The sequence below is a fragment of the Lactuca saligna genome, chromosome 7 (assembly GCF_052625555.1).
Source record: "Lactuca saligna cultivar CGN05327 chromosome 7, ASM5262555v1, whole genome shotgun sequence".
Classification (NCBI taxonomy): Eukaryota; Viridiplantae; Streptophyta; class Magnoliopsida; order Asterales; family Asteraceae; genus Lactuca; species Lactuca saligna.
In genome coordinates, this window is record NC_136423.1 from 158,624,689 (window position 1) to 158,634,455 (window position 9,767).

Sequence of the window (9,767 nt, forward strand, 5' to 3'; positions counted from 1 at the left end):
GAGCTAGGTTCAAATGTTTCTAGCAACTATTTTTCTTAAATGCACCAAACACAATTTGACAAATAATTAAATAATTAATTAAATCAAAAAGGGTATTTTCTGGTTTTCTGCATTTGCAATTAAGGAAACAAATAAATATATGTTGACCAAATATATCTTATTTATAACCATCGCAGCTACTCGATTCTATTCCATGCATGTATGATCTGTACTCAAAAACCCTAGGCGAGTGCTCCGATCATGAATTTGTTGATATCGCTAGGTCGCGACTGGTGAAGATCGAAGAAAGCTTGGCGAATCAATTTGAAGAGGTTGCTTTGTCTGATAAATCTTCCTAAAGCCTTTGGAAAGCTTCATATGTTAGTTTCTCTTATGATATCCTCGAATCAACTTTAGGTTTGTCTAATAATTTCATCACCATATCATATTTTTTACATTTAATTGATTTATGTACTTCAATCATCTACAAAAAGAATTTTAACCATTCATAGTTTTAATCTTTAAAAATAAATGTAAGTTTTATTCTTTACGAATTAATGTAATTAGTGATTCTCAAAAAATAAAATCCGTATTCTTTAGAAAATGTTATTCTTGATAATATGTTGTATAATTCTTTAAGCATGTTAATTATAAAAACTATATTGAATGAACCATATTCTGCAATAATAAAATCGAAAATATATTTACTAGTTTATGTTTGACTGTCTGATATTCTGACAGAACAAAATCGGTTAGTATTAGAAATTATAAAAGAATTAAATTTGAATTAATTTAAAAAATTCAGATTTAAAAAAGGATATTAATAATCTCTTAAAATATGAAAATTTCATTTTTTTTAATATAACTTAATTAATGAAAACACCATTTTGCAGAAATTTGTTTGATTATATGGTACATGTTAAACTATTGTAATACTATTGACCGTCGGATGATGATTATTGATTTTATTTATCCATTGGTTCAGAATTATGCTTACGGGCATAGAATAAATGTAAAAAATAAAATAACCTAACCGTGTGTATATATATATATATATATATATATATATATATATATATATATATATATATATATATATATGGCTTAGGGAATATCTGACTGCTATGTACTTAATATTAGATATAAAAGCATTAAAAACTAACCATGGTTGTCAAAATCGCGATCCTGATCGTAGGATCGTACGATCCTACGATCCTATGTATGAAAAACGATCCGGATCGTAAAAGGATCGTATTTTGGGTAGGATCGCAGGTAGGATCGTAAAATCGTAGGTAGGATCGTAGGATCGAGATCCGATTCGATCCTACCTTCCTTTAAAAAAAAATTTCAAATGAAATTTTTTTACCATTTTATGTCTTTTACCCTTCACCAATCTACCATTTATCATTTTTATTGTGACTTATGACTAATATTTTAAAGTTTTTATAGCTTTTGAACGAAAAATTAAATGTTTGAAATATTTTTTATGATTAATATTATAAATTAGAATTATATTCTATTTTGTGGAATCTTAGGATCTCGATCCCGATCTTACGATTCTGATTTTGCAAACCCAAAAACGATCATAGGTAGGATCCCGATCTTGACAACCTTGGTTTTAACAAAATGCAATCAAATCTCTCTAGCATCTTTTTTGTATTCTCTATTAGACTAGATGATAGGCTTTGTACATATTTTTATGGAGTTTTAAATATTTAATGTTGCACCACAAACCATGTATTAAAATACATTATCAACTACCTATAAATCTTCATATTCAAATTTAATGTAGAAGCTGTAGTGAAAGATTGAAATTGTTCATTAAAAACCCAATAAGCTTCTTCCCATAACACATTAAAAAGAACAATGCAAGTATATATATATGGTAGACGGTCAAAGAAAGTTATGAATCCTACTATATATATAATATAAACAACACATTCGATATACATAGATGTTAGAGATAAATTATGAAATCATAAATAATATAAGCTCAAAATCAATAGAAAGATGCTAACGATGAAAAAAATTGTTTTTTTTAATCAAAACGAAATCAATTTTGATGGTTCTATACCTAATATTACATACATGACAGCCACGTATTCATTTTTTCCCATATATATATATATATATATATATATATATATATATATATATATATATATATATATATATAAGAGGGAATACAACCAAAAGTACATACAATCTTATAGGATTTGAAGGGCACACCCAAGGTCAATAGAAAATCAAGCAAATACATTAGACTAAATCAACCGTTCACTCTCTGCAATCTCACACAAACTCATGTATTCTATTTATACAAAAAAATAATACACAATGAATACATCACACTTATACACATATGAATCAATGAATGTATTGTACTCTCAAAATCCTTTCAAAATTTTCCTACTACCACAAATTCATCAAAAAGTCTTCCAAAATCTGAGTGATGATCACATATTGCAGAAATTAATCATTCTCACCTTATTCCCACAAAAACTCTCGACCCCTCTCTCTCTCTCTCTCTCTCTCTCTCTCTCTTTTTTTTTTTTTTTTTTCACATTGGCTGTTCAGAAACACACCGAGGTGTGTTGATTCCCAGTGAAAACAAGGAGGCGACAGCCTCTCTTCTACCCCCTTTCCTTTCGATTGGAGCAACCAATACACCCCCTCTTGTTCGATGGCTACAACGTTGCCCTCCTTCTTTCCCCCCTGTTCACCACCGGCCAAAAGAAGAGGCTGCCGGCCGCCATGATACTCCTCCTCCTCCTCCTCATACTACTTCTGTCGAGTGCCAATCCCACAAACACCCCTGTGAACACAAGAAACAACCCAAACATCCTTTCTCTATATCATTTTTATGTGAAAAGCAAACCCAAACATCCAATTTCCAATGATTTCTATCAAAAAAAAAAAAAAAAAAAAAAAAAAAAAAAAGAAGAAGAAGAAGAAAAAATAGAAAGAAGATCAGGGGAGCTGCCGGAGCAGCCCCCGTCCACGTACCTTTCAACCAGCGAGAGCAAAACGACCGAAGTGGCTGTTTCCCCGGAACAAAAATCGGAGACTGGAAGCCTCCTTTTGATTCCCCACCTTCGCACCTTCCTTCCAAGACAGAAGAAGTGCAGGAGCTGCTTAAGTAGCCCTTGCTGCTTTCGTTACTCCCCCTCTACAAACCAATAAGGAACCGGAGGTGCTCTTCTTCTCAACGGGTCTTCCACCACCGAGCCTTCCCTGTCACTGCTTCGTTCGTGATTTGCCTTCTCGACCAGAGGAAACCAAGGACCGAAGGTCCCTTTTCCCGTCGCCGGGAACAAAAGCTGCCCCCGTTATATTTCCTTCTCGGTAGATGAATCATCGGAGGCGCTTGTGTGCTTCGTTCGTGTAACTGTTCGTTTTCATTCATGTTCCATTTCGTTGGATTTATCAGACGAGGGCACAAAAGCGCTAATTTTTTTTTTTTTTTTTTTTTTTTTAAATAATCCAATTGGCCGATTCATCCCCTACAAATATTGAGTAATGCCAAGACAACCCTTATTTGTAAAGATTGATCAAATATGGTCGCTTTTGATTAATTAATTTACTAAGTAAACCTCCTTTTGCTGAGTTATTTCCAAAACAGCTCCTTTTGTGAAATACATAACAAATTAGCCCCTCTTTGTATTAAAATGACCAAACAACTCTCGTTTGTAATATTTGATAAAAACCAATCCCTGCATAAATTATAAAAGACCAAAATTGTTTTTGTTTGATAAATCATTTCCAAAACAAACCTGGAACTGTTTTAAAGTCCAAGGAAGGTGACTTGGCAATTATTCACGAGAAGTTTCACCAAAACGTCGGGATCGAGATCATGCTATGAAAGTTAGTTTCTATGGCCACTCTTTTATTTTTTTAATATTTATGAGAGAATGTATGCGTGTCTAATTAAGTTTCGATGATTTACATTAGTTATATGTTAAAATAGCATCATATTTTGATATTGGTCAAACGCTTATGAAATAACACATCGAAAATGTATAGATCTTCAATAAATCACATAAATTATAGTAGAATGCTATAAATGACATAATTACCCCTCGTTGTAATATATTACTTAATGATATCAAAAATCACTAGATTATATGTAAATTGCTACAATAACACAAGTTGGTATTGTAATTCACGAAAATGACGAGTTCACATGTATAATTTAAATTACCGACTGGAAGCATGAAACGATATATAAATGACCAAAAAATATATTTAATTATAAAATGAAAGTACATTGTCATAAATTGATGGAAAGACTAATATTATCAAAATGTATAATTAATAGGTGAAATTATTCAAATTTAACATTTAACATATAAGGCCGTGTAAAAATGAAAGGAAAATGTATTAATATATTTTTATATTAATTATAAATATACAACTCAATTTATTAAGTTATGAATTTTTATTGCAATAAATAACATGACCGACTTCATGACTTAATAGTCGTTATTTGCGAAATATTGTATAGCATTAACCATGTAAATTATAAATATTATAGGAATTGTTGGTTTCACATTGGTTGACACCTGGAAAATATTATCAAAACAGTCGTTATGTTGTCCAAATTTCATCATGACACATAATAAAACTTGGAAATGTATTAAGTCTCATGAACCTCAAATACCATAAGAGTTCAATCCATAATTAATCAAAAACATTAAAGAATTATAGGTGTCTGATATATACTTATAATGGAGAGTTTAAGATTAGGATGCCTAGACTCATTTTTAGGATCTATCACACCCACATGACGTTCTATACGAGCTACATTTGTTCTAATAGCTTTTTTTTAGGATCATTTTCTCAGCTGCATGGGCTATGTTTATATAATACTAAGACTGTACATCTTAGCGGAAAGTCCTCTATATCATATCGTTAATCGTATGGAACAAGGAACACTAGGTATAAGTTCAGTATTGGCGACTTATATGGGTTAACATCCCGCCACCGGTTGCTAGCTACAACCCTCGGCTGACGAGTCGAAACGAGCGTTGGCGTTTCCTAAACGATAAATTCCACGACGGTAAATAATCATGGGTGTGGACATTCAACACTAAAACTTGCAAGTGTTGGTGCAGAGGCGTTCGTCGCAGTTCGGTTATAACGTCATTATAGATCATGGGATCGCCTTGTCACCGTATAGAATTGATATTAGGTTGTACGGTGTTTTTGTTCGGTGATGCTAGTTGAAAGAGACTGTACGTAGTAAGATAGCTTGTGACTCAAAGTGATAAGTGTCAATACCATAAATTAAGTTGTATAACACTTAATATCACGACACGACTGATTAATGTCAATAACTTATAATTAATAAGTTATTTATACAAACCTTATTTTTTATACTAAAACATAATATTTATGTGCGAGGAGTTTGCTACACTGGCTAAGTGTCGGTTCCCAAATTAAGTAAGATAATACTTAATAAATACTATGACGCGAATTTACAAAGTTTATAAATTTGAAACTTAAGAGTTTTACATATAAACTATACGAATGCTTATACAAAGTTTCAAGAGTAAATTCATATATATTTTTCTTTTCACAAAGAGTGATATGACTTTCTTTTATATAAATGGGTATTTAAAATCTTTATATAAAAAGCATTTTTGGTCATGAGAATCATAAAGATTTGTTTTAAGTATATATTCAACAAATGGTTATATTTTGATTTGAGCAAACGATATATTTTTAAATGAGTCCAAATAAACTTTTAAAACACATTTATTTTTATACTTTTGATAAAAAAAAATATGTATTTATACAAGCTATTCAACCAGAGAAATTTTATAAAACACTTTTGGAATATAAAATTACTTCATGTCAAAACCTGTAAAACTCACCAACAATTTGTGTTGACGTATTTTAAATGCATTTATTCTCAGGTTATTTAGCAGGTCGGAATTGTTCACTTAGAAGACTCTCTATATTTTATTATACCTTTTTAAACGCCGAATTGTTAGGCGTGTGTCGTGATTTAGCAATAGTCGTTGTCAATGTAATTTCTATTTCGGTTATAATAGATGATTATATTTGTATTGTTCAATGTATGTTCAATAAATGTGATTACTTATTTTGTTACCAACATCGGCGTTTTCGGCTGTGGCGGAGGGTGTACAGATTGGTATCAGAGCTATTGGCTATTTTGAACTAGTACTTCCTTAGGAAAGTGTGACTATAGCGTAGGGCTTACTCTCTTAGGGTCGGTATATTCCTTAACCTACAAATATAAGGTTATACATATATACATATATAAACTCGAGCCCTTTATTTTTAATACAATGCAAGGTTTTAGGTCAAACACCTTAGCTAAGTTGGTTGTACATGGGCCTAACAACAACTAGACATAAAGTTATCACATATGTTTAATTATGGTTAGACTGATGTAAAATCAAGCTTGAATTTGGTTGTTGGTTGATTAAAATGCTTGGAATCCATAATATTTAAAGAAAATCACAGTTCAAAACGCTTAAGAAATCCCAAAATTTTAGTGAACGCTTATGAATACTTGGCAATTATTTACCTCAAATACTCATGAAACTATAAGTTTCATTGACATAAATTATGTTCGAAGTTTATCTAGGAATGCTAATTTCTCAACTATGATATTCTACAAATGCTTCTATTAGATGTCTCATGAATACCATGTCAAAATATGTACATTCGTGAATCTTTTCGAATTAAGATTAGGTATTTAATCAATTTGTTTCTTTCTACTGTTAACCGTCCAACTTATGTTGAACCATCCAATTCCAAAAGAAGGCCACCTACACCTTTAAGGACACCGACTTTACCTGGTAGAACTACTATACATAAATTATAAGCTTTGACTCCGCTTATGCCACAACTTGAGAATAACTAAAGAAGATGCTCATGGAATTGAGATACATAAATTAGAATAAGCATTGGTTAAAGAAAAGTTTGTTATGAAGATGATGAAACTACCTAAGATTGAAGAACCAAGAGGTGACAACTCGATTCAGAGCAACCGTGATCGGAAAAAGGAACGAAATCTAGGAAACATCAGCAGTATTTGGTGTATTTCTTAATAAACAGTCATATGCTGAAGTACTATTAATTAGGATATGCAAAGAAATCCTTGAGAACCCTTAACATAAACCTAGTATGAGTCATGAAATTAGTAGTTTAAAGAAAACATGTAGAGTAGAGACAGCTAGTGAGCTATCATAAATCTACATGCAAAATTTTAATGAATTTTATTCTAACATCTACGAAATCATGTTTGTCACGTCAATCTCATGTGTATGTGTAACGCCTGTAGATCCATAATAGTTAATTTAGAGATAATAGGGGTCGAAAATGAATTTTCGACAAAAGACTATTTGGAATAAATAATCATAACCAAGTTGTAGAGTATGTCTCAAGGGTTCCGTACATATAAAGAATGCTGAAATCCGAGTTATAACGAAGAAGTAATGACCCGTCGAAGTTTCGTGACGAAACAGGCACGACACCGGGAATCGTAAATAGTGAATTTACGATAGAGCGATTTTTAGCCTTAGCGATCTAAACAAAATTCGTAGAATACATTAAAATGAGAGCTTACATAAAAAGAATACCCAAAATCTGACTTCGTATAAGGAAGTTATGATTTTTCGATGTTTCGGCTTAGCAGTGCACAACCCGAAGTTTAAATATTTTAGCCGACATAAACGCCAATCGAGGATCTCGTTAATAGTAGCGTAACAATAAAAAGTCAGAAGAAAATAGATGTTGGATGAAGAAGTTATGACTTTTTAACGGACCAATCATTTCCCAGCATGTTAATAATATAACTTTTAAAATAAAGTTAAAATTAGCCGACAGAGTCTAAACGAAAGTTGTAGAGTACGTTTCCGCCTATGCGTGGATATATAGAACGTCGAAAATGGAGCTCGTACAAGGAAGATACGAGTTTTAGAAGTTAAGGGGGCAATTTGTGAAGCTGATGCATGGATTCATGACGTGGCCTAAGTCCCAGCCGTTCGATGAGCTTGCTCCGGATTGTGACACGCCACCCCTCGCATTACGCCCATCGTACGAGATCTCGTATGCACAACGTACATATGGTCTGCTTGTCCCAGAAGCGAACATATCGCACCACCGAGCCTTCACCACCTGACTTCCCTATCCGATGTTACACCCCACGTAACCTGCTAAACGCCCAACTTAAGTACGAAGTTTGCCGTATAAAAGGGTGCGAGATGTTCCGAGGAAAATGCACCAAATCTATTCTCTCTCTAGTTTCTTTCTCTCTCTAGACTATCCTTACCCCCTAAACCCTAGGTAATACCTTAGCTCCCGAAGGAAGCCCCGAGGCTCCCGGAGTCCCAAGAAAAAAGGTCTTTCGGTTCAGAAACGCTACTTCAAGCAAAGCCTGGTTTTCTATAAAATCCGCTCTAAGTGAGCTACGCCTACGATATTTTTAATATAACTTTTATTTAATTATAGTAACGTTATTAGGAACTTATAATAAGTACTTGGGCTATTATTATGGGTTATATAAGTATTGCTTAATGCTTATATAATACTAATAATAGCTAGACTATTAATAAGTCACGATTAATGTTAGACTAAACCCTAGTGGTACTGATACTAGGTTTTGTCAATGGAAAATTATTTTGAGATAACGAAGCGTTGTCTAAGTACCGAGTCACCACCTTGACAAGTGAGTGCATAGTTACCTTCATCTTACACATATATATGAAGTATTTTATATAAATTATGAGCTATGTGTGCATATTGTCTGAATACTTGCTGTCTATGCTGGATGAGCGATTTTATACATATTTTAAATGATTTAAACTGTATATGTATTTTATATCTACAAAATATGTTGGTAATACATGGGTAGATGAATGATGAGGGATGAAGGCTGAAATAGAGGAACATTAGTAGTATGGACCTAGTGCCCTATAGGTGAACATTGGCAGCAATGGGCCTAGTACCCTATAAGATGAGCACTGGCAGGTCCGCCAAAATCTATAGATGTTTTAGATCTACAATAAACATCCTAGCAGCTACGATCTAAGGATAGTATCGGAATCTATGCCTAATAGAGAACATTATAACCATGATAGTAGCATTTAAAGGGCAGTACCGGCAGAAGCGCCTCATAGAGAATGTCACAATTCTGGCAGCTGCGCCTAAGTGATAATATTAGCAGCTGTGCTTGGCAACTGTGTCATTGGCAACGGTGGACTTCGTGTCGTTTCCTTAGGGTGATCCTTAGGAATGAATGAACAATGAGTACCTGATTCTTAGGGTAAATCCATAAGAAGATAAAGGGGATGGGTAATTGGGTTGATTGTTTGATGTTTAAACATAATAATTGTATTATTCTGGGTTGAAAACCCTATGTACTCACCACGTTTCCCAACCTGACCCACTCAGTTTATTTGTATCACAATTTTCTATATGAAGTTACATTACACTAAGGGATTAAGGAAATATAAATCACTAGTGATAATGAATGTGAGTTCTGTTTATGCTTATATTTCTGTATTGATGATGACATCCCAAAGTTTTTAAAATGAATAAAAATACTTTTCTTCGGAAATGCTTTGATAACGTATTTATCATGTTATACTGGGAACAAATTTCGCAACATTTTTATCAAAAGAGGTACTTTGATTTTTATAAAGCATAAACAAAATCGGTCTTTTCTGGCCATGAAATGGGGATGTCACAGTTGGTATTAGAGCATTAGTTTAAGCAAACTAGGAATTTGTAGGATTTCTAGACTTAAACTTGGA